Source organism: Peromyscus maniculatus, chromosome 3, assembly GCF_049852395.1.
Source record: "Peromyscus maniculatus bairdii isolate BWxNUB_F1_BW_parent chromosome 3, HU_Pman_BW_mat_3.1, whole genome shotgun sequence".
Classification (NCBI taxonomy): domain Eukaryota; kingdom Metazoa; phylum Chordata; class Mammalia; order Rodentia; family Cricetidae; genus Peromyscus; species Peromyscus maniculatus.
In genome coordinates, this window is record NC_134854.1 from 108,646,557 (window position 1) to 108,671,909 (window position 25,353).

The following is a 25,353-nucleotide window of genomic DNA, read 5'->3' on the forward strand; positions in this document are numbered from 1 at the left end:
TGCAGGCACTTTAGAAGCTTGAGCCCATCACCTCAGAGCTGACCACGCCCCACAGGACAGATGTGAGGGCTTCCCCACCTGACATCCTCTTTCAGCCCTGGGGAGGCTCACAGTCCACGGTTCCTTGAATCCCACCAGGGAATCCCTAGGTTAGTGTAAAAGAGAAAGTGACGGGACTTTTAATAGCAAGCCAGTGACCCAAAGGATCCTAGCATTTTAAAAGTTTACTATGCAGGGGTCCCTTGCTTACACCAATCCCTGCTTCCAGTAAACAGGCACTGGGGTGCCCTTTCTAAAACAAAGCTTTCAGTGTGTTCTTCTTGACTTCTGACTTGTGAGAAGGAGAGAGAGAGAGAGAGAGAGAGAGAGAGAGAGACAGAGACAGAGAGACAGAGAGAGAGACAGAGAGACAGAGAGACAGAGAGAGAGGAGAGAGAGAGAGAAAGCTCCAGCATCTTGGATTGACCTATCTTTCTAATTCATCTGCTGTTCACTCTCATTCCCTGGCCAACTCCAGACTCCAGCCGCATGGCACTCTGAGCCCTGAACAGTGGTCCTGTTTCTCTGCCTGCTGGACCTTCCATGCCCCTCCACTTAGCAAACTTCTGTTGGCTTGGCATCACCGCTCACCATCTCCATGGTGACCCTGTCGACACAGAAAGCTAGGCCAATGCTTCCAACATGGCAGTACCTAAGCAGAGCCCATGTGGCGCATGATGAAACCAAGCATCCTTCGCACATCTTGTAGATTGGCCCTAAGGCTTCCTACACACCTGAGCAGCTCGAACTTCAGGGATTTTACTCATCTTTCAAGGACAAATGGTTGAAGGAATTCAGAAGGTTTAGCCTCAAAAGAAAAACTCGGAAGGCTCCTGAAAGCTTTTCAGTGGCCATTTTCTTAGTCATTGTGTTCTTCCTCCCACTTTATAAACCTGCTTTTATTCCCCTTACTATGTCCAAGGGGTGGCTTTCCATACTATTAAGTGTTTGTCCTAAGATTATCTTAAAGAGACTGTGCCTTATTTCGTGGTGTATTTTTTTCTTTGGAGGATATTTATTCCCAGGTGATTATTATTATACTAAAACTGGGAAATGTTCCTCTGGGTTAAGTGTCCAGCTCTGGACAAGAGCAGTCACATGCAGAGTACTGAAGCTGTCATAGGCATTCCCAAGTCACAGCCCCAAAAGTTTCCATGAATTTACCTTCCTGTCGGCATCTTCAGCGAATTCGTGGGACCCGGGAAAGTCAGCTCTTTGACAGGAGCTCATTTGCTGGGACCAGTTTGCAGATGTTAATTGTCTCTTTCTTCGGTTATCGTGCGTGCTTTTTGATCCACCTTTAAGGTTCATTTTATTTTTTAATTAATGCATTATGGGGGACATCTGTATGTGGGGGTGGGGCACAGAGGAGCATCAGATCTCCCAGAGCTGGAGTTACAGAAAGTTGTGAGCTGCCTGACATGGATGCTGGGAACCGAACCCGGGTCCTCAGGACATGGATGCTGGGAAGTGAACCCGGGTCCTCAGGACATGGATGCTGGGAACTGAACCCGGGTCCTCAGCAAGCACGAATGTTCTTACCCATTGAGCTATCTCTTCAGCCCTATTGACCCACTTTCCTACTGAGTATTTCAAGGCTGACTTTTCCAAAGACACTCTCTTGAGTAAGGTTAACTAAGGTTAGCACACAGGAATAAGGCAAGGTAGGTCCATCAGCAGGCCAAGATCCCACAGAGCTGGGGGTTCCTATAGTAGAACTGGGGGTTTCTATAGCAGACCAGTGGTTCTCAAAGCTGGGCTTCAGAATCACTTTGAAAGCTTAACAGGTTGCTGGGCCCCATCTCAGAGATTCCTACTCAGTCACTGTGGGCAAGACTGGGAATTAGCATTTCTAAGTGACCCCAGATGACACTAATGCTGCAAGGCTGGGGTTCACACTTAGCGCCAGAGAAAGAACTGAACTCAGTACCATCAGACACCCCTGACCCGGCCCCCGCAACCCTGAGAGCTTGGATTTTAACAAGATTTCTATATGTACCTGACTGCCAAGTCATTGCTTCCTGTATTTCCCCAGTTGCAAAATACCTTATCTAGCTTAATAAGAAATAGTAAGCTTGCCGGGTGGTGGTGGTGCATGCCTTTAATTCCAGCACTCGGGAGGCAGAGGCAGGCGGATCTCTGTGAGTTCAAGGCCAGCCTGGTCTACAGAGGGAGATCCAGGATAGGCACCAAAACTACACAGAGAAACCCTGTCTCGTAAAAACCAGAAAGAAAGAAAGAAAGAAAGAAAGAAAGAAAGGAAGGAAGGAAGGAAGGAAGGAAGGAAGGAAGGAAGGAAGGAAGGAAGGAAGGAAAGAAAGAAAGAAAGAAAGAAAGAAAGAAAGAAAGAAAGAAAGAAAGAAAGAAAGAAAGAAAGAAAGAAAAAGAAAGAAAGAAAGAAAGGAGAAAGAAAGAAATAGTAAACCCTGATCTGCTGCCAGAAGTCTCCCTAGCTGGGAGTCCTGTACCTAGATCACTAATTTCAGACACATTGTTAGGTAAGAAAGGTTGGGTGACATGTAGATCAGGGTTTCTGGTTCTGGGAATTTCCTGGCTGGTCCAAGGCACATGGGTCCCACCCCAGTGATTTCGTTGATTTGCTCTGGCTGTGATTTGGGCTCTCTGGGCGGTTCTAATAGACATCCTGGGCTGAGAACAAGTGAACTGGTTCCCCATAGGTGTCATCCTTTCCTAAGGCAGGTCTCCACATTCTGAAACTCTAAGAGTGCCGTAGGTATCCAGGAAGTGGACGAGTCACAATCTCTGTCCATCTCACAGCCCCTTTCCTCCCAGGAAGGGATGGCAAGTCTAGATTCTGGCTGCTGATGTCGTGGTTGTTTGGGTAAGGAGGACAACCCCACCTTAAGTCTCTCTGGATGGAAGTCGGTGCATCTTTCCAGAGCCTAAGTCCTCCCCTTCTTTCTGCCCCGGCATGAACTCCAGTTCCTCACGTGCTCCGGGATGACCCATGGAGTGAGACCTTTGTTTTGTTTTCAGCTCCTTGGTTGCTCTCAGATCTGGCATGGGGCTGGGGGGGAGGGGAGGGCTGGTACATTCCATTACTCCCTGCACACAACACGCTCTGAGCTTGTTTTGAAGACTGGGAACTCCTCGCAGTCAGAATAGATCCGAGGAAACGCACATGTAAATGCATTTGTAAACAATGTCTGCCGCTCCTCTGAAGCACACAGCCAGCCCTGGAGGTTGAGCAATCTGAGCTCCAACTCCAGGGCTGGCTTCCGCACAACTGTTTTTTAACAAGGGACCAAGGTTGGTCATGTGGGCACTGTGTCTGCGCTGTCACAGGGAATAGAATGGGCTGAGTAGGTTGTCTCCCAGGGTCTCCTCAGCCTGCTACCTTCAAAACAGGCAAGCCTCCAGTATCGTGCACGGACATTGGGCAAGCTTACCTGCCTCCATCTTCCTGTTTCTTCTTCTTCATGAGACCTGCATTCCCTCTTTTTCATCTTCCCGTGTTCTTTTTAATATTATTTCTTTAACTTCCACTTTCTAATGCTTCCACTAAAAATCAGTCAAACATCTGCTGTACTCCCACAAAGGATCCACTGCTGGGATGGGCAGTGGTGATGCCCTGTGGAGTAGCACTTCATTCTGGCATTGGAGTCCCGGGTATGGTCACTGCTCTATCTGTAAATGGTCACAGGAGCACAAAGCCATTCGTGGTGATGTGGAGCACCTGTGACAGCCATTCACAGGGCAGAAGCTCAAGCTCAGGCCGGGGGCGGGGGAAGGGGGGGGTCGTCTCTCTGCAGGCACAGCTGGAAAGAGGATCGGAAGAATGAATTGAGGGCTTCTAGATTTAACCCCACACTGGGTCCTCTGCATTCCTCCCCTCGTTCAGCAGTTAAGCCCCTCCCTTCTGTGACCTGAGCCCTGGGTAGTGCTGAGTGTCCCGTGACAAGCACTGAGTAGGAAGTGGGAACAAGCAGGCAGGTCCCCAAGCACAGCCTGGTGTGAATGGCTCTGGGATGTGGCTGAAACTCCCAGGAAAGCATCTTGGCTGCTGTGGAGTCAAAAGTGGCTGCTTCGGGTGCCATCTGAGCTCAGAAGGGCTGTGGGAGAGATACTTAGGCAAAGAGCTTCAAGTAGGACTTCAAGGACATGCCAAGTGGCGTGGAGAACAGTAAGGCATGTGGGGTGATGGTCACAGGGCCCCGGCCAGGGACAGTGGCGATTCCCTGCCAATGTAAGCAAGTTATGCTCATAACTGTGTTTAAGGAAGGGCACACTGCTGTGGTATGTATGCAGTGGCAGAGAAGGGTGACAGTGAGGAGGACCGATTCTGGATGCAGGAGACACCAAGGCGGAGTTACTGGTGTGGTACCAACCCTGTGTGGGAAACAGAGGACCAGTGCCAGGACTCCAGGTGCCAGCCCAAGTGGCAGAGCTGCCTCTGCTGCCAGTGACAGGAAGTTGGGAGGGCAGAGGTGGGTGCTAGTGTCTGGGTAGGGGGCAGGGACTAGGTAAGCCAGGGAGATTCGGGAAGAAACAGGTAAAAGCTGGAATCCCCAGGGTCAGTCACATATCCTTTAAGTGGGGTGGAGAAAGGAAAGAGAAGGGGTCGTGGAAACTAGCACGGAGAGAACCAGAGGAGAAGCGGTGGCATGTATCTCTCCTCTCTCTCTCTCTCTCTCTCTCTCTCTCTCTCTCTCTCTCTCTCTCTTTCTCTCTCTCTCTCTCTCTCTCTGTCTATGTCTCTCTTTCTCTCTCTCTCTGTCTCTCTCTCAAATAACTAATTTAAAAACTTTTCCTGAGAATTATTTTCCTACTTTCAAATCAATAATGATGAGAAGAATTGTGTTGTCTAAATTAGGTGTCGTGGTGCACACCTTTAATCCCAGCACTCGGGAAGCAGAGACAGGAGGATCTCTGTGAGTTTGAGGCCAGCCTGGTCTTTATAGTGAGTTCCAAGACAGCCAGAGTTACATGGTGACACCCTGTCTCAAAAAACAACAACAGCAAAAAGAATCTGTTATCTATGTCAAAGTCAAGTTTTTCTTGCCCAATAGACAACGTGTGTACACCGGCTTATGACTAAACAGGCGTCTTGAGATTTTCGGTGGGTGTCCGAGGATCTGAAACAAAAATCCAATTTGTTGGTGGCTGGCTCTTGACTCTTACAAACTTTTGTGAGAAGTAGGTCATTTAGGAAAAAAGAAAGAAAAATGCAAATTATGGGAACTGTTCCTAGAGGGTGTGATTTACTTTGGCGTGGGATGTCCTCTGGAAGCTGAATTCTCAGGAGGATGGCTTGGGTTCTCACCCTTGGAAATCTTTCCTTCTGTCTCACTGGAGGGGGAGACAAGTACTTGGAATTCTTGGCTTGCTTTCCTGAGTTTAGAAAGAACAAGATCAAAACATTCTCTCCACACAGCAAAAACCAGACTGCGCACAAAATCTGCGCAGTTAACTTTCTTCAGAGAAGTCAAACCCAGAGTTGACTATAACGTATTCCGTCTTCGGATTTTTCTGTGCCAGCTTCCTTCCACAGTAGCGAGTATCTCTGAATGTGAGGGCTACTGCACACTGAGTGCTCTCTGCGGCCCTCCCTTCTCCTTCTCTTCCAGCCCCCTTACTAAAACTCCCCTCTCCCACAAGCATGTACATGGATGCTCACACCCTCTTCCTCCTCTCCTCCTCCCAGCTCCTCCCAGGACTTAATCTTCCCATCAGCTGCAGCCTCACAAGGTTGATTTCTAGCTTCAGGATGCAAATAGCAAACAGAGGAGGGAGCAAATGGTAGAGGCAAATGGGAGACTGAGTCAGAAAACACCTTCAAGTTCTCAGACCTCATGTGTTTTCTGTTTGTTTGTTTGTTTGTTTGTTTGTTTGTTTGTTTGTTTTCCTTCCAATCCAAATCATGCTTGAGGGAAATGGGCCTTGACTCTAGGGTCAGAATTTCACCCCAGTGCATAGTCATTCTGGAAGTTCCATGCTTGGTCCAAACATACTTGTTTCTAGCAACTTAGCTCTCATGGTATCTTTAGCTGATGTCACTGAAAGTCCTGTCTAGGGACATGCTGGCCTCTGTGATGGGTCTTAGTCAGGAATCACTGTCAGGAAGCTCTGCTCCGGCCTAAAAGTTGGATCATAGATGGCAACCCCTAACTTGGGAGTTGAATTTCCAGAACTCCCTATGGAGCGAGCCAGGCTGCTATGGATGGCTAACACAGCCCATTTTGTCTTGTCTTCAAGACCATGTGTCACCTCAACCTGATCCTCACAGTCTCAAGGAGGGGCTGGCTGTCAAGCCTTGTGTCCCAGTCCCTTCATTTTGGAGTGAGGATGTTGAGAGCTAGAGAGGTGCTGGGAGACTCCCAGTCACTCAGGTACAGCATCTCACACAGTCCCAGCACTGCCTTACTCTGGCCTCGTGCAGACTAGATGGGGCTGAAGGCCCCTGCGACTGTTCACATCACTGAGGGCTTTAGTAAAAGTGGTGTAAACAGAACCCAGCCACCCTACACTGCCCAGTCTTTCTGGAATCTTCCCCTCAGACTGAGGGAAGGAAAGGGCTTGGAGATCGGTGTTCATATGTTCAGAAGAAAAAACCTGGACCCATTTTGGAAGACAGAGGGAAGTCCTTCCCGTCCTCCTTCCTTCTGGTACCTTCTTATCTTTATACCCTGTCTAATGCTCCCTTCCTGCTGATGCCCCAGACTTGGACCTGTTCTCATTCGCTGTGCTTCTAGGCTTCCCTCCATCTTTCTCTCCCTGGTTCCCACTCTTCCCGGCCTCTCTGCTCACCACCAGCACTGTCTAGGACAGAGCATATCCTCTCAGGTAACAACAGCTCTTGGATCCCTCCTCCCTGACAGGCTTCAGGCCAACGCAGATGCAGTAGCAGGAGCCAGGAGAGCCCCTGCCTCGTGCAGCATGCAGTGGAACAGTTGGAGAAGCTCACAGACTCACAGTTCCAAAAGGCAAATAGTGTATGCGGGAGTTTGGGGTTCTCTGAGACCATAGAATAAGGAAATTTAACCACCCAAGCCAGGGGCTCAGGAAAGAGTTTCAAAGAGAAGGGCCTTCTGGCTGGGACGTAAAGGATGAACTTACAGTGAGGGAGGGGATGGCCTTCTGTCTAGGGAGAACAGCGTTGGGGGTGGGGAGTTGGAGTGGAGTTGAAAGAGACAGCGCTCAGGGCGAAGGAAGAGCAGCCACACTCTACCCCAGACGCTGCTGTCTGCCCTTCATCCCGTGAGACCTTCCCGGCACTGCATAGAATTCCCCCACCTCTAAGATCCCATCCTGCTCTCTGCCCTGGATGGCTTGTCTTGCCTCCTGTACTTCCAGCATAGGCCAGAGGCCTGTTTTCTCAACTTGTCCTTCCCTGAAATAGCTGAACGCCTTTTGATGGAAGAGATCGCAACTCATTTTCCTTTTCACTTCCCCCACACTGCCCTGAGGAAATAACTCACACTGTTTCCCATTCTGGGGAAGGCTTTTGTAACACCCCCTTTTATAGGATCCTGCATTTTTGTAGCAAGCCAAGGAGAGATTCTCACAAGGTCCCCTGGGGCAAGTAGGTCTGGGTATGAGGCTATTAAAACACAGAATGTTCATTATAACCACTACTGGCGTTTTTGTTAGTGTCCATTATTAATATGGATTATCTAAGTTTGTTCTCACTTTAAATCATAAGAATGAATTTGTAATATCTAGTGTTCTTCCTTTTTTGGCCCATACTTCAAAGAACAAAGTCACATCCAAAGCCCACCAGTGATGAGAGTGAGCCTTGGGAGTGCTCACCCACCCTCTAGACTTCAGCGCTTCATCTGAGTTTCACCCAGCATCTGGGCTGAGCTGCCCTCCCCCCCCCATACCCCCCTCCCACGCCGGGTGGTGTGGCTCTACCAGCTACACCAGCCACTGTCTTTAGCCCCTGACTCTGGGCTCCAACCTGCACGCAGCTTGGTGACTCTTGTGGGAACGTTGCCATATGCCATAATCCCACTGGGAAATTCTAAATGTCAGTCTGGAAAAACAACCTCAGTGGCGTCCCCAAGCACATGGGCCGTACAGCAAGTCCACAGTCCACAGGGCGCGTATTCCTCTGCCGGACCGTGGCTCTCTTTTCTCCTCCTGTCTGGGAAGCAGTTCTGGCCAACCTAGGTTGGGGTTCTCAGGTGTGGGAGTGGGGAGAAATGGAAAGGAACAACTGACCCCAAGGCTTAAGGGGTCTAGCAGCCCAGTACCCATCATGCTGTGGGCCTTACCCAGCCCAAGACAGCTTCAGAACCAAGGCTACCTTCAATGCTTTCAGACAAAAGCACAACACACCCAAAACCAGCACACACACAGCATCCCATATGGGCCATTAATAAGCTAGACTGGCTGTGTGGTTTCACCAGAAACATGGCCACCAGAGATGAAGCAAATGCTTTGGCCATCAGAGGGTTGCCACCACCAGGCCGAGAGCCCTGTCCTCAGAAATCTCGCCCAGTCTGAGTCCGGGAGCAGACGGCCGATAGATTGATGAGTCAAAGGAGGACCAGCGTCTTCGGACTTGATTCTGTGACAATGCTCCTGCTCTCTACAACCCATGCCTTTGACAGCATGTTCCCTTCTCATCCATTTCCAAGTCTGACTTTGTTTCAGTGGTAACAGTTTGACTGTTAAAATCCTTGAGCTCTGTAGACCATTGGCAAGAAAATGGTTTCTCCGTGGGGAAACAACTTTTAATAATTCTCTCCAGAAATACTGAGGCTGCAGGAAGAAAACAGTGTTTGGGTTTCCGTGAACAACCTTTCTAGTCATCGCTTCCAGAAGATGGGCCCATAGGTAGGTAAGGAGATAGATTCATGTTTGAACAATCGCTTGTGGGGCTAGAACAATGGCTCAGCGGCTCACAGACACTGCACACGTGTACACACACAAACACATACAAACATACACACATATACACATATTCAGAGTTTTCTAAATATAAAAATTACAAGAGATGGCTGAATGCATCAAGAGACCGGTCCGACTGTCCTGTCACTTGGGAGCACCTAATCCCGGCTGTTGGGTCAGAGGCGGCACGTGCCGTGCATGCAAACGCGCTCTGGCTCGTCAACGGTAGATATGTTGGGCGCGTGTATTAGGTTTGGTGCGATATCGTGTGAACAAATTTTGCCTGTTCTCTGTATGTTTTACAAATGTTACCTACGACCGTACTGGAAGCCAACCCAGTGGCCCACGTTATGTCCCCACTGGATGACACGGGTCCAGACAGCCTAGGTGACACGACAGGATTTTAATTCTCCACTGTTTATGCTTTGTGGACACAATGAGAATTCCAGAAGTTCCATCTTCCCTTCCCAGATTTCTGCTGAGTCAGCCGTGACTTTGCTTTTCTGGTCAGTTCCTCCCTGATCCTTGGTCCCAGCCAGAAGCCCTTCTGCACCATCGTGACAGAGCAAGAAGCGCCTGTAGCATGCTAAAATTGTTCTTTTCCCATCCGCACAGCTACCAGAGCCGGTCCTCTATTTTGTCTTCAAATTTTTTCCTAGAAAGCAAGTATCTCAGGTTCACCAAAAGGAAATCCATAAGACTTGAATAGTCAGGAAAGCTGTGTTTGTAGGGGGCCATAGATCACGGTTCTCCAGGAACTCGGTTTCTCTTTATCTGTGATGTAGGTATTCTCATTCCCATCTTACAGGGAGGGGAACTCACTCTATAGAAGGTTCCAGAACTTTTGCCTATGGCTAAGCAAAGGAAGAATTAGCCAGGCGGTGGTGGTGCACTCCTTTAATCCCGGCACTCAGGAGGCAGAGGCAGATGGATCTCTGAGTTCAAGGCCAGCCTGGGCTACAGAGTGAGTTCCAGGATAGATAGGGCTATACAGGGGAACCCTGTCTCTGAAAACCATAAAAGAGAGAGAGAGAGAGAGAGAGAGAGAGAGAGAGAGAGAGAGAGAGCGCTAGAGTTCACTCATTCACTGTGCATTTATGAGAGCACTCAGCATTAGTGAGCCATGTGATCTTCCATGAAGTTCAACCCTAGGTTCTCAGCCCCCGACTGCTAAGTGCTGCACTAAGAATTGGGATAGTGTGAGGGGAAGGAAGAGAGTGGATGTCTAAGCCATGTGGTCAAAGGAAACTTCACGAAGGAGGGAACATTGAGGATGAGCCCCGGGTGACAGAAAGGCACTGACCATGTCAAGAGCAGGACGGCTGGGCAAAACTTGTGCGGCTGGAAAGAGCATGGCTTACCAGGGAATGCAAGGGTGGTGGAGCAAGGTAGGCAGGGGGTAGAGAGGTGAAGGCAGGGGCCAGGGTGGGCAGGGCAGGGGCCAGGGTGGGCAGGGCAGGGGCCAGTGTGGGCAGTGCAGGGGCCAGGGTGGGCAGTGCAGGGGCCAGGGTGGGCAGTGCAGGGGCCAGGGTGGGCAGGGCAGGGGCCAGGGTGGGCAGTGCAGGGGCCAGGGTGGGCAGTGCAGGGGCCAGGTTGGGCAGTGCAGGGGCCAGGGTGGGCAAGGCAGGGGCCAGGGTGGGCAGGGCAGGGGCCAGGGTGGGCAGGGCAGGGGCCAGTGTGGGCAGTGCAGGGGCCAGGGTGGGCAGTGCAGGGGCCAGGGTGGGCAGTGCAGGGGCCAGGTTGGGCAGTGCAGGGGCCAGGGTGGGCAGTGCAGGGGCCAGGGTGGGCAGTGCAGGGGCCAGGGTGGGCAGGGCAGGGGCCAGGGTGGGCAGGGCAGGGGCCAGTGTGGGCAGTGCAGGGGCCAGGGTGGGCAGGGCAGGGACAGCTGTGTGGTTTTTCCTCTACGGCACATGAAAGCGTCTGGAGTGGAAGGCTAGCAGAAATGTAACTTAACTCTAGTTCTGCAAAGACTTCCCTGGATATTGACAAAGGGTCATCTAGTGAGTCCACCACAGTAACACCTGAAAAGCAGGAGCCTGGAGCCAGGCTGAAGGCTTGTGTTTTGTTAACTCATTGTCCTGGAGCCGATGACTTCTTAATCGACCTTGAGAAAGATGTCTGTGATGAACCCTGGTACTCTGGTACCCAAAATCACCTTCATAGAGGTTAAAACAAAGGTGTTCTGTTCTTCGGTCCTCAGTTTTGCTGGCAGGAAGCTGGGCTGTTTGTCTGTCCAGTTGCCCACTTACCCAGCTCCCATTTGAAAACCAAAATCATGGTGTCACATAGGCTGGTTATCAGAGTGCACAGTGCACCCTGAGTTATGACTCTTGAGCAGACGAAATGGAAGAGAATTGTATTTAAGAACCGGATGTTGTAATCATAAAGTGGTTGCTCAGCCCTGACAGTAAGATGAGGACAGAGGGGCTGGAGAGATGGCTCAGTGGTTAAAAGCACTTGATGCTCTTGCCTAGTTCCCTGGATCAGTTCCCAGCACCCACCTGGCAGCTCACGGCCCTCTATCACTCCAGTTCGAGGGGATCTGATGCTGTCTTCTGGCCTCCACGGGCACCAGACATGGTGCACATACATACACCAGGCAAACACTCATACACATAAAATAAATCATTTTTCATAAAGATGAGGACAGAGATACCCATGGGTGGAGGAAAAACTAAGGTCAGCCCAAGGCCTAGCTGTAGGAGTTCCTGAAGGGAGGTGTGGCTCAAGCTTGCCCTTGCAGGCATGTGCTCAGGCTTTGGCTAAACAAAGGACGCAGGGTGGGTCCACTCGCAAGGCTGCCAGGCAGGCTTCGGAGGCTGTGTGTGCTGCATATGCGTTTGCAGGCCTCCTTGAGCCAGCTCAAACAGCTCCTTGGCATGTGCGCTAAGCTTCGGTAATACCCAATGGGCTGTCGATGTGCTCAGGGTTAAGGAATGAGGACTCACCCTTCTGCATGTAGCCAACACGGCCCATTCCTTCCCAGAAGAAAGAAAGGGATGAGCCGTGGCTGCAGGTGCGAGGCACATCTGCGTCCACTCCACACCCTCCTCTCGTGGACCCTAGGGAACCTCTACTCCTCAAATTAGCGATCTTCACTTACTCCCTCTGAGTCTGTCTCTGGCTCCCATTGTCTGCCCACGCAAGGTCTTTTCTTGAACACCTGTTTTACAGTTGCTCACAGGTGTCAAATAAATTTGGGGAATGCTGCACTTAATAGGATAATAGTTTCTCTCTCTCTCCCCCCTCCCCCATCTTTCCTTCCAAAATACTATAAGCTGATGTGGCATCGGAATCTTCGAGGAAAATCAGTTAGGCAGTGTTTCCTAAGCAGGAACATCTCTGTCCTCACAGAGCATCACTTGGGACTGATGCCCTGTGGAAGGCACTCTGACAGTCGCTGGGCTCCATAGGTAGTCCGTCAGCTTGGCTCTGGGGAGGCTGTCCCCGGTGGCCCTGCTTCAGCCTACAGACCTGTGTACTCCCGACTCTGGACTGCTGTGTGCCACTACTGCTGACACTGGCTGGGGTCCCCTCTGCCCTCAAGAGCTTGGCCGGCCTGGTCCAGGAGCTGGAGATGTTTGTGCCTCCGAACCATCCTCATGGTGCTGAAGCACCAGGATGGCCACACCTGTCCAGGGTGGGATGAGGCTTCTATCCTTTCCGACTCGGACACCTGGAATATGGCATCATCCCGGAAGTTCTTGGTGAGGCAGAGAAGCAGGAGGGCCGTGAGGAAGGAAGGAGCTGGGAGAGGTAGGAAGGAGGGAGAGGAGAAGAAACGAGTCTGACAAGAGGAAAGAGAATTGGCAGGATCTTAGACAGCAGACTTCTGCCGAGTGTAGCTGGGAGGCAGAGCCCAGGGAAAGCAGGCCCCACGGCTTTGTGAGAGAAAAGGCCCAGGAGGTTCTCCTCATAGAACCAGCCAGTTCCACTGCCCAGAATGGAGCTGGCCTTGTGCCATGCTCTGCTCATGGGCCAGGCAAATTTGCAGGGCACCAGCTCTAAGGGCTGGGTATGCTAAGACCATGACCCTTATGATAATCAGAGCTTTTAAATAAATATATATATATTTATACTATTAGGAGGATAGCCCAAGTATGGCTTTCTGTGGGTTTATATCAGTATAATAATGCAGTTTATAGTGGTATTAAGTGTGAAAACTAATTACCTAAGGAATACAAAGAAATCAACTAAGAGCGTCTACTACAAAAGTCTAAAGCCTGGGTCTGCCTTTCTCAGAGCCGAGGCCCAAAGCAATTTGGGCCAGAGTGCGCCTACGTGGCTGCCTGGATCTCTGCTGCTTGGGGCTGGCTGGGCAGTCTACAGCCTCCTTCTCAGCCAGATGGCTAGCAGCCTGAAATGGAGACACAAGAAGTGTTCCCACACCAGCTTCATGCTTCTAAGGCACACACAAATGGCCCTCCCTTCTAACAAACCTGGTTTCCTCAAGGGGCCAGACTTTTATTCCTGTTTATTTATTTTTAAAAATACAAACAAAAAGCATGTTGTCAACAAGACTAAACAGACATCCCTAGAGGAACTCTTCTTTGTAGAAGGTCAGTGGACTTCTGTTGACGTGGTTACCTTCTGCACAGGCCAGAACCCCTGCCAGGGTTCCACCCTGGAAAAGCTGGTCCTATAGAAGCACATGCTGGGTGGGTCCCTGACTCCTTGCTCCAGCAGTCCCTTAAGTGCCCAGATGTATTTCTTTCATGCCTATGCATAAATTCCATTTCAGGGTGTCAGAGCAACACCAAAGTCCGTCTTCCAAATTTGGTTCATGGAAAGAGCTAGGGCCTGGGTGTCAAGGGCTGGTTCCACATCCCCTATAACTTTTACAAGCAACACTCCAGTGGCCACAGCTCAGGTGCCAGCAGTGAACAGCAGCACTGAATGCTGGGCCAGGGCATGAAGAAAGGCCAACTCAATTCCAACTCTCCTTGCTCATCTCTAGAGTGGCCCGCAATCGTGTGCGCTTGGCCAGAGCCTGGGGAGATGGCTGGATGGGTAAAGGGCCTGCTGTGCAAGCGTGGGACCCGAGTTTATATCCCCAGCACTCACAGAAGAAGCCACACCAGGTGACACATGTCTGTAACTGTAGCACTGGAGGGCATGGAGATTGGGGGTTCCCCAGAACCCAGTAGCCAGTCAAAGTAGCCAAATTTGGTGAAAAACTGTCTCAAAAAATAAGGTGAAAAGCATAGAGGATCTCCTGTCTTTACAGGTATGCACATATATGTATATTTACAGCCATATGCACACACATATACACTTACAGCCGTGTGCACACACGTATACTTACAGCTGTGTGCATACACTTACAACCATATGCATACACATGTATACTTACAACCATATGCATACACATGTACACTTACAACCATAGGCACACACACACACACACACACACACAAAATGTTAATTTGTGGGACAGACAAAAATATAAACTTAGTTTTGTTTGTGCCTTATATACTTAATTCACTGAGACAGACTTTTCCCCTAGTTATAAGCAGGATCAGCTCAGACGAGACACCACCTACTTGGAGGACCACTGTTAAAAACAGTCTGTATTCGGTCGCTAGAAAAACAAAACCTCAACCTTGACCCAGTGTTAAATCTTCACTCCTCTGCTAGCTGGGCCAGACACCCACATGAAGAAGGCAGGCTGGCTCTCCTGGCTTGTCTGTACTGTCCTCGGCCTCAACACTGTCTGATCTGTGAGCCCAGCTCCTCCTGCTTCCAGACAGGCAGGCAGGTGGAAGGCCCTGGCCAGCTAGCTGAACTGTGGGCCGGCCACAGTTCACACTGCCTCTTTTCCTGTGCTCTGTAGGGCCTTGAGATCCTTCCGCATGTAGTTCCCTGGGCATGCGCAGGCTCCCCCTAGTGTTGCATGTGACCCCTTCCATAGCCTCTGGGTCCAGGAGTTCAGGTGAAGCCGTGGAGGGCTCTCCTCTGTACCCCTGAAGGAAGAACCCTTGGAGATGCACAGCCTGGTGTTGCTGCCCCTGCCGACCTTCCCTGCCCACTTTTCTAGCCTTCACACAGCCTGAGAGGCTGCGCATTATGGGGCCAGTTGCTTGGTTCAGCATTTCCCTAATGCCTCTTACATCAGTCAAAACGTCCATCTTAGCATTCATGACACCCATCGCAGATTTTAGTTATTCACATTTAAACATAAGCTCCGTGGGGGCTTAGCTTCAACCTATTTATTCCACATTCCAGCATACAGTAGGCACTCACTGCATAATCACTGAATTAGTGAATCAACCGTAACTAGAGAAGTCCCGTGTCCTCAAACTACAAGCATTAGACATGGGAACGGAAATGAACCCTAGCCCCACCCCTAGACCTGAGAAAGGAACCCAGGGCCGTGCACTGCTAGGCTAGCACTCTACCCCTGAGCCGAATCTCCAAAACAATTTTTATTCAACATTTGCCGCACCTCTGGAATGTGGTAGAGTACTGGCCACAATAAGTACTTTTCAAAATGGCTGTAAATAAAATAATGAGGCTAGGCAAGGGCCAGTGTGTGTGTGTGTGTGTGTGTGTGATCTCATGTAACCCAGAATGGCCTTCTGATTCTCTGCCTCCAGAGTCAATGTTTTATGAGAGGCTGGAGCATGAACCCCAGGCTTTGTGCATGCTAAGCAAGCACTCTATCAATCAAGCCATGCCTCCAGCCCAAGTCTAGGCAGGATCCATAACACGGTAGTATCTCTCCTGTCCTTCCTCTGAACCTTCAATGGCCACATTGTTTCAAACTGCCAATCACAGATCCTCTCTGCTAGATGGGTTTCTCTTGACAATGAGTTCTCTCTCTCTCTCTCTGATGGGTACAAGACACCCATCAGCCACTGCCCTGGGCACAAGAAAGGGACAAGAAGGCTGGCATTAAGGGTCTGCAAGGTCCAAGCAAGGAGGCAGTGGGCAGAGAGTGGGCACTCTAAGAGGTTGGCCAGAAGGTAAAGAGAAATGCAAGGTAAGGTCAGTATGTCTTAAGAGCTTCCTGCTAGCACTTCATCCTCACACATGACCTGAAGAATCAGTTGATTTTTAGAGCTAGAAGGAATCATAAATATTATCAGATTCTGTGGTTTTCAAACAAATCCGAGCCAAAGAGAAAGATGCTTATTTAAATGAATCTTTACCAGGCAGCCAGGAAGAAAAGCAGATAAATGATGTTGATCTGGTTCTAAGCAGATAATAAACACACATACAAACACATATACATATCATCTATGCAAATGCATACTTACACACTTAGGCACATATGTATATACAGACATACATACAAACATTCATATATACGTATCCACACATACAAATGTACATACCAACAAATATAGACACACAGTTTTCTCACAGGGTCCCTGAGTGCTCAGGAAATATTCTGTCCAGACACAGTAAGTCGAAGGTCTCGAGTGTCCTCCACCATCCTCATGACCCAGGAGAAAAAGAGCAGTAAATGCAATGTCCCCCTTGGTCACAGAGTAGATGGGCCTTCCCCTTCCCAAAGGTCCTCTACTCTAGAAGCATTTGCTGAGTCAAAGAAAGAGCCCTTTCACAGGGCCACTAAATGCCTCCCTGTAGATTTAATGCCCCCAACAACTGTTTACCCAGCTCACAGAACAAATGCCCGCTGTCATCAGCCACCCTTACATTAGCCAACACTCAGGCAGCGCTTCTCCTTGACCTCCTCAGGGCCCTGTAAGTTGTAGCTAATTGTGCAGCCCCATCCGGGTCCTTCCTCTGCGTGCTTTGCAACAGTGTGGAATGATTTGCTGAGGTCCAGATAAACTACATCTGTCAGCCCATCTGGGAATCCGGTAAGACCCGCAGGAGAAAATGAGGCTTGGCACAGTGCGTCCTCTGCAAACCTTTGCTCGCAGGGTGACCACTGCTTCCTGTCTTTGGGACTTAGCAGCCATCTGTTTAATAATGTGTCTAGGCGCTTGCCAAGGCCTTGCATCAGCAGTTCCCACCAAAATTGCTTAAGGTTTCAGGACCTCCTGCTCTTGCTGCTGGGCCGTGTCCAGGTCCCAGACATGGCTTCTTCATCTCTGCCCCTCTCTGGTTGTATCAGAGGGATGAGATAGTCCTCCACAGAGAGTTCAGTTCCGCGTAATTATTTCTGTGTCGGCAACACCCAATCAGAGCTCAGGATGGCTCAGTCAAGAGTGTAAGCACAGACTTCACAATCAAACCGACCCCCTCACTGTGTACCATTCCCCAATTACCTCTCTGATCCTGAGAGATGAGCTCATGGGAGAGCTTCAAGGAGCTGACACAGTTCTGTACAGGAAGCACTCACGTGGTGGCTAGTGCATATCCGCATGGCTGTTACTGTAAGGAAGTGACCTCATCCATCCACTCCTGGAAGCCAGAGCTGGGGAAGGCAGAGCAGGCATGGAGGCCCACGTGTATGGGGGACACTCGTGGGTGCACAACTGGGTTACTTTTCTAAGTCCTGGGAAGCATTCAGAAAAGACTATTCCTTAGACAGACGGCTTCTGTTCTCATGGAAGAGAAATCCTGAGAGGTTATCTGCCCCCTTTAGCCTTCAGGACTGTGACTCTGCAGCCCCGGCTCAGATACAAGTCATAGAGGGCAGGCAGCCCCTGCTGGTTCCTAGAGGTACACCCCGGTGTCTCATGGGCAGAGGCTTCCAGGCTGTCCCTAGCCCTTAGGAAACTCATATTCCCTGAGGTCTCTTGTCTCAGAGAGAAAGGAACAGGTGTGAGGAGACTGTGGAAAAGATAGTCCTTGTGTGAAAAGTGCAGAAATATCATCACCCCAGGCGCTTCAGCTGCTCCTTGTGTGAAAAGTGCAGAAATATCATCCCAGGCATTTCAGCTGCAGTGGGCTTCAAGTATTCTAGGCCAATTTCCAGAGCCAATTTGTTTTTAAAGTTCTTGAAGGAGGGAATGCCTGGGAGTTCTTTTATTTTTTAGTTCTAATATATATACGGAAGTTGGGAATCCTCATATTCTCATGTTAAAGATTTGTCAGCAGGGAAGTGAATGCCGCTGTCATCTGGAAGCAACCATCCCAGAGTGCCATGGTCTCAGACCATCAGAGAACTCTGGAGAACTCAGCTCTCCTGGCTAAATGCTGGGCAGTGACCTGGGTGGGTGTGACTAGGTTGCTTTTTCCTAAAGTACCTACTCCTGGCTAGATGACCTGGCCTGACCTAGAAAAGGCGCCACTCCCTGCCCTAACCCTGACTGACTTCCAGCAGGAGTCTGGAGTCACACTGAAAACAAAACCCCAACATCCAGGAAGCCGGCTCAGAGGTGAAATCCACCCAATGCATCTGGCCTCTGTAACACACACTGTTAATAAAGACTTACAGAAACCCACAGCCTGTTAGCTCTCCCACCCCACCTACACTCAACTTCTAATTGGAGCCGGGGCCCTCAAGGCAGGAGTGTGTAATAAATGGTGTCGGGGCTGGAAGGCCCCAGTCCAGTTAAAACAAGCCAGGAGTCTTAATAGCCACTCTGTTTTGACATCAGAAAGCTGTTCTTAGGTATGCTCATGCTGTGGTACAGAGATTGTACACATAAATACAAATACATTCATACGCATGCACTCAGAACACAGTAAGACCCAACAGCACAGCCTCCTCACTGGCCACTGCAGGTACCTTCCCCCACCAGCTTTTAATGGGAAGGAACCTGATTCTTACCAGGTCCTGATGATCCTCTCATCGATTCTGTGTTCATTCAGAACATGCATGAATAATGATGGGTCATGAGCTCTTGTCATGACTAGAAGGACTTCTTTGTACATATGTAGCCTCTTAAGAGGGAAAATAGGCCCTGGGACCTAGCTGGCTACCATTATCTACCCATTATCCACCATTATCTACCAGAAAGAAAATGACGAGGGATTGGGGAGATGGCTCAGCAATTAAGATGCACTCTCCAAGATGGCTCAGCAGTTAAAAGCTCTTGCTGTTCTTGCAGAAGACCCAGATTCCGTTCCCGGCACTTACTTGGTGTCTCACAACTGCCTGTAACTCCAGTTCCAGGGAACCACGGCACTCTTCTGACCTCTGATGGCACTGCACGCACATGGTGCACATACAAAACCCAGACACACAGAGATACATTTTTTAAAGAAAATAACACATATCCATACAAGCATATGCACACACTCACATAGTGTGTGCACACACTCATTCACAAACACCCACACAGGAAAGAAACTAAAACATCTCGTTCCCTTAGCCAGCTGGCTGAGAGTAGATCTTTCCTCAGCAGGACTTCCTGTCCCAGCATTCTGGTATGGTCACTGGCCCTTCACCATGAGCCCAACGTAGTGACAGCCTCTTGTTCGACACCTTTCCTAATTCTAAGGGTCAGGTTCTCTTGCTCACCCTGACCAAGGTGCTTTGGCATGTTCCTTTAGCAAGCAGTCCAGGTCACTTGTGCTCCGGTCACTGTTCTGAGAGACTTCATAGTCTGTGCAAAGCTCTCCTGACTGTGGTACCCAACCTGGGGAGAGGCACTGATTCCCCCCAGGGTGTCCAGAGAAGGCACTGAGTCTCTGTGGGTATTCACATCACACAGCTGCTCTTAGTACAGGCCATGGCAGGGCATGGGTTCCCCATGTTGACTCGGGTACTTCTTCAACTGATTCTCTACTTACATGCCAGACCTGGCTTTTGTTCATAACTACGGTTGTGTTAATGAAGCCTCTTGTCCCGCCCTCGCCCATGCTCCCATGTGGCAGGTGCCTCTAGCTATACGTCATGGGCGTGGGAATTTAAAGCTAGCCCTACAGTCCAGCAGAGGCAGGCCTGCCACGTCAGGCAGAAGCTCAGCAGACTCCTCCACAGGCTTTCCTGGGGTTACTATCTTGAGACCCTCAACAAGCATCCTGGTGTGTGCGCTATTTATTTGGGAGTTGGGTGTGCACGTGCCACAGAGCAAGCGTGGAGGCCAGAGGACACCTTGTGGGAGTTGGTTCTCTGCTTCTACCATGGGGATCCAATTCAGGTCACTGTGTTCTGTAACCAGTGCCCTGACCCACTGAGCCATCTCGCCAGCCCAACCCTGAGTGTTTTTCTAAATAGGCTTTTTGTTAAAAACAAAAGCCAGACACTAGAAGGAAATTTTTACTGATAAGTTGTCTCAAACTATAGAAAGTATCTGTTTGCATTTATTAAACCTAGAGTTGGAGCTTTGGCTCATAAATGTGTGCAGCCAACTAATGCGAGATCTCTTGGTTCATGTGTGTGCTCTTGTTTTGCCTATTAAACAAGCACCCAAATTTAACAGATATTCATACGGGAACCCCCAGTAGTGTTATAGCCTTAGAGAAACTGCATGCTGTGCCTAAACTATCTTCTTAGTGGCTCAACTCATAGATAAAGGAGGGTCTCGAGACAAGGCTATGCCGGACCTCGAGTTTCCCAGGGGGAAAAAAGCAGTTGCTCCTGTAGCATCATCATCATCCTATGGAAGTCTTTTCTCAAAAACCAGACACTACCACCAGTACCTGGTGGAGTGATGGATTAGCAGGGTGTAGACGACAAAACTGTCTTCCTGTGAGTGGTGAGTTCAATGAAAACTATTGCTTTGAAATCTCTGGCGCTAGCAAAATGGCAGGCTGTAAATAGAACATGAAAGGCCGCTTTGTAGTACATGCTAATGACATATTGGGTCATTGTTCTTTTTCAACACTCATATATTAGTGTGTGTGTGTGTGTGTGTGTGTGTGTGTGTGTGTGTGTGTGTGTTCACTAGCACACATGCAATACATAGCAGCCTGTGGAGGTCAGAGGACAGCTTGCAGAAGTTAGTTCTTCTCATCCACTACAGAGATTCCAGGGATGGGATTCTAGTCACCAGCCTTGGTAGCAAGGGCCTTCACCCACTGAGACATCCCAAAGGCCCAGAGTCATTGTTCTTGAAACAAGCATGGATGCTTTATTCTTTACCTCTTTAAAATGATTTTTCAAACTGTGCATTCCACGCCTTGGCTTAAGTTAAATATACACCTTAGAATGGATGCATGCAGCACAGTCGCTCTCCTGGTGTACGGCTGTGTCAGAGCGCATTGTTCTATTGTCTTCCCAATAGGGACTATTGGGAGTGTCCCAACTAACTGTGAGACTAAAGAAAGAAGCAGGTGACCCCTGAGGATCCCTGTGTACCAACGATTCCTCCCCTGCACCACACAGGGAGACCTCTGTACCTGCAAATGTAGAGTGTGGTTTTATTTGCTGTATGCTAAGCACGGTTCATAAGCACAGCCTTGATAAAAGGAAGGCCTAGTAAATAAAATGTCGCTGCGAGGTGCCTGGTCAGGAAAGTGCCTGCTGCCCAAGCGTGAGGCCCTGAACCCCAGAGCCCATGTCAAAGCATGGCCACAGTGTGAATACAGTGCTGTGGAGGCAGCTAGAGGATCTGGGGCTTTGGGGCCGACAATCTAGCTGCACTGGCAAGCTCCAGAGACAGTGAGAGACCCTGTCTCAAAAACTAAGGTGGACAGGAAAAGGGGAAGGTACCTCACATTGACCTCTGGCCCCCACATGCACACGTATGCACATGTACTTAACACGTACCCACAAAAAGAGCAGAAATAAATGAATGTCACAGAAAAGACTTGGGCAATACGTAGTCACCAAAAAATGGGAACCTGTGGGGAGACATGCTTTGTAAGAGTGTGGGCTCTTAGACCTGCTCATAACAACAGCCTGTGGACCAAGGACTGTTCAGGGTCCCTCTGAGTAGAGGACCAGAGCTAAGTGAAGCAGTCATCTCCTCCTGATGACTATTAATATTGCAATATCATATACTATGATATTGCCTGCATGTATGTCTGTGTACCATGTACATGCCTGGTACCCACAGAGGCCAAAAGAGGGCATTGGATGCCCTGGAAATGAAATTACAGACAGTTGTGAGCAACCACATGGGTGCTGAGAATCAACCTTGTGTCCTCTGGAGGAGCAGCCAGTGATCTTAACTGAGCCATCTCTCCAGCCCTCACAATTCAACTTTCAATGTAAGAGCAAAAGAAGAATCTACAGCTAAAATGAAAGTGAGTCCTTGGTTCTGATTATGCATCAACTCACCAAAGAGAGACATCCTCAGTCAATGAAATTCCTCCCGGGGAAAATCCCTATTCCCAGTCCATCACCTGGAAATGAGGGGCCCAGAGAAACGTTAGGAAAGATACAGGGTTTCTAAGCTTTATCCACGGCTGAGTAGTGAACACAGGGCTTTCTTTTGTCTTTCTTCCATAAATGTTTGATGCCCTTAATTGCTTTTCTTTGAGGAAAGAAGTGGTAATTTAAAGAGACAGAGGGAGAGGAAACAGGCTTAGAGATGTGGTTTTAGATCCATGAGCTGATATCTCAGTTAGACTCTGGTGGATGGAAGAATCCAGACCAAATGAGGGGATGGGGGCACTGGTCACATGGGGACACACAGAGTTCTCTGTAGTGACCACATCTGCCTCTGCCCTTGCTTCTGCAGCTAGTTCTCATAGACGCAATCACATCTTCTTTGGGCTCTGGCCACTCTCCTTGCTGAATGGCTTCCTAGGAGTGGGACTCAGACGTTTGGTGTGATATTCAATCTTCATTTGGTTTATGATCTTGCTCTCACCCAGTGACAGAGCATCATGACATAATGCTTTTGGCAGATGGGCCAGAATCCATGTTCACTATTCCTTCAGTGGTCTTGAATAGATGGTGATGTTCTCCCAGATGCTAGCTCCTGTGTGACAGGCCATCACTGTCCTCAAGTGTCCCTACTGCAAGGTCTATGGCTTCTTGTTCTCTAAAAGAATGGTGACAGTTTTTCAGTTACAAAGAGACGACCCTAGGACACATTTTTCCCCCAGAGATTATTGGATCCAGCAGAATGCCCAAAAGCAGGAGCGGTGACGAATAACCTTGGAGTTCACTGCAGTGAGGAAGGGGTTAAAGAGAAACAGGCCCTGGGCTCAGAACAGGGTGAGTGCCCTGCACAGACACAGGATCCTTGTTCAGGAGGACAGACTGAGCTCCAGAATAGTGGGACATGGACCACTTTTGCATGGTCTGGCACCTTCCATAAGGTTGTATTTTGTTTAACTTACAATGTTATAGTCACTTTTTTAAAATAAAATTTTTATTAAGAAATTTTCTATTCATTTTACATACCAACTGCAGAAAGCAAAGTTTGTAGCACACACCTGTGATCTCAGCACTCAAGAGGTAGAGGCAGGAGGTTCTGAGGTTCAAGGTCATCCTCAGCTACATAATGAGTTCAAGGCCAGCTGCAGAAGAGCATGTCTGGGAGGGAGAGGGGCAGGAGAGAGAAGAGGAAAGCTGTCTTCCACTTAGGGTCACTGTGAACTGGCACTTGGTCCCTGTAGAACTTGAGTAGGACGTGGTCCAGGACTGAGTCACTTCAAGGGTGCAAGGATTATCAGGGAAAGACGTTCACAGTATTACGTGACCAGCAATGTGGACATTAACCAACCAGAGGAGACACCATGTCTTCCTCAGGGCCAGGTCCTCTTATTCAAGTAACGTTAGGTTCCTCTGGGGAAGGTGCTGCTCCCCTTTCTGCCCTGCACCCCTCCACACACCCCTACATCTTTCCTCTTTCATCTGGGAAGTTTCCTTCCTACTAATTTACCAACCTAGAGAGACCAAAGCTCTGCCTTTTGCTACTTCAGCACGACACAGACAGAGACGCCAGCAAAGCCACACAGGGAAGACACCACTCATAACTCAAGATCGCCTCCTGCTAGGCTGCTCCAGAGAGGAGGTCACTGTCCAAGCCAGTTTAGACAAGGGCCTCGTGAAACATCACAATGAGCACATGACAAAGAAAAATAGCCTTCATGTTTAAGATTTTCTAAAGTGGAAAGTGTTCATCTTCATTTTACATGTTGCATTTTAAAAATAGGAATAACCAAATTGACATGCTGAGTAAAAACCATCTAGAAAGCAACAACTTGGCCCCAGAGGAAGGAACTGAAGATCACAGCCGATTTGTTCAGCCTGGGAGCACGCAGGTGTGCTCAGACTCGCAGCTGTTAGTACTGAGAGAACAAAACCCATGCTCTGTGCTCCTGTGAGCTTTCAACCCTGGCACGTGAAGAGCGAGTGTGGTCACCCCCACCTTGTCACTGCTGTAATCCCAGCACTGGGGATGTGGAAGCAGGCGGACGCCTGAGGCTGACTGGCCAGTCAGCCTCGCTGAGCCGGCAAACTCCAGGTTCAGTGAGAAGCTGTCTCAAAAAGCAAGGCGGAGAACGGTGTCGGAAGTCAGGAGCCTGACCTCTGCCCCCCCCCCTTCCCCCGGTGCATACAGGTATCGCCCCCGTCAGGAGTCAGGTTGTGTCTGACTACTGAGGAAGCACAGTTGATGACTCTCCTCCCTGACAGCTGGACCCTGGGACTGCAACCCTGGCTTGTTCTGCATCCAGGGGCCCCTGGCCCCGCCACTCACTCAGGCGCTCTGCACAAGCCTGCGGGATTACAGGATGTGCTGGACGGTTACGGGGCAGTGCTTAGACTCATGCAGTACCTAGTTCAGATCCCACACACTGCTTCTTCATCCTCCAAAGCGTCTGCCTGGGGCTTCTGGTACCTTTGAAATCATCACTTTTCAGGCCAGCAAGATGACTCAGCCCCTGTGCTAACCACTGAGCCCGCCTTCAGCTCTCTGTATACTTTGATCTCTTTGCCTGCCCCATCCCCATGTCCCTTTTCACAGACCTCTACCATCACTAGATTTGATAGTCCTTGAAGCCCATGGCATGGCCTCAACGGTGTAGATAATTACTCTGATAATCCCCTCACTGCCTGATGCCTATATCTAGGGACTTTCTCTTGCTAACATCTGGCGTCTTAAGAGGCATCTCCATTAGATGTCCCCAAAGGACTCCTCGATTTGTAATTATCAAACCCGGGGGTGTTCTGAACTCATCATACATGTAGGGATGGGAAGAGGATGTCTCAGGACAAGAGACCTGAGGCTGTGTCTGTTTTTGTTGTCACAGCAGAATACCTGAGAAAAATATCTTCAGGAGGAAGCGTTGGGGTTGGCTCACTGTTTCAGAAGTTTCGGTCTCAATTTGGCTGGCTCCACTGCCTGGGTAGAACACTATGGCCTTTGGGGCATGTGACAGGGGCAGCTGTACAGCTCCTAAGCAGGGAGACGTGAAGAGACGGGATAGGATGGGAACCCCAGGGGTCCCTCTGCAGCTCCACAGCTCTGCTGTTTTGTTCATTCAGAATTTCACTACTTCACAGCAAAAGCTTCCAGAGAACCAGTGAGCAGTTCAGGACCATCATGCCCTTCCCACACTGTCCCCCAGCTGCGCTCATTCCTTGACCTCCCTTCCCAGCCACATCTGTCGGCCTCAGGAACTTCCTTCTTTGTTAGATGGGAAGTCATCAGTGACCACAGCCTCAGCAGGGACAGTGGGCCAAACCACTCC

At 49.6% G+C, this 25,353-nt stretch overlaps 1 protein-coding gene across 3 annotated transcripts in view; it reads left to right on the plus strand.

Annotated features, from left to right (window-relative positions):
* Antxr1 (ANTXR cell adhesion molecule 1) overlaps window positions 1-25,353 on the plus strand; it is a 203,823-nt gene that overhangs the window by 158,344 nt on the left and 20,126 nt on the right. The window lies entirely within an intron of this gene.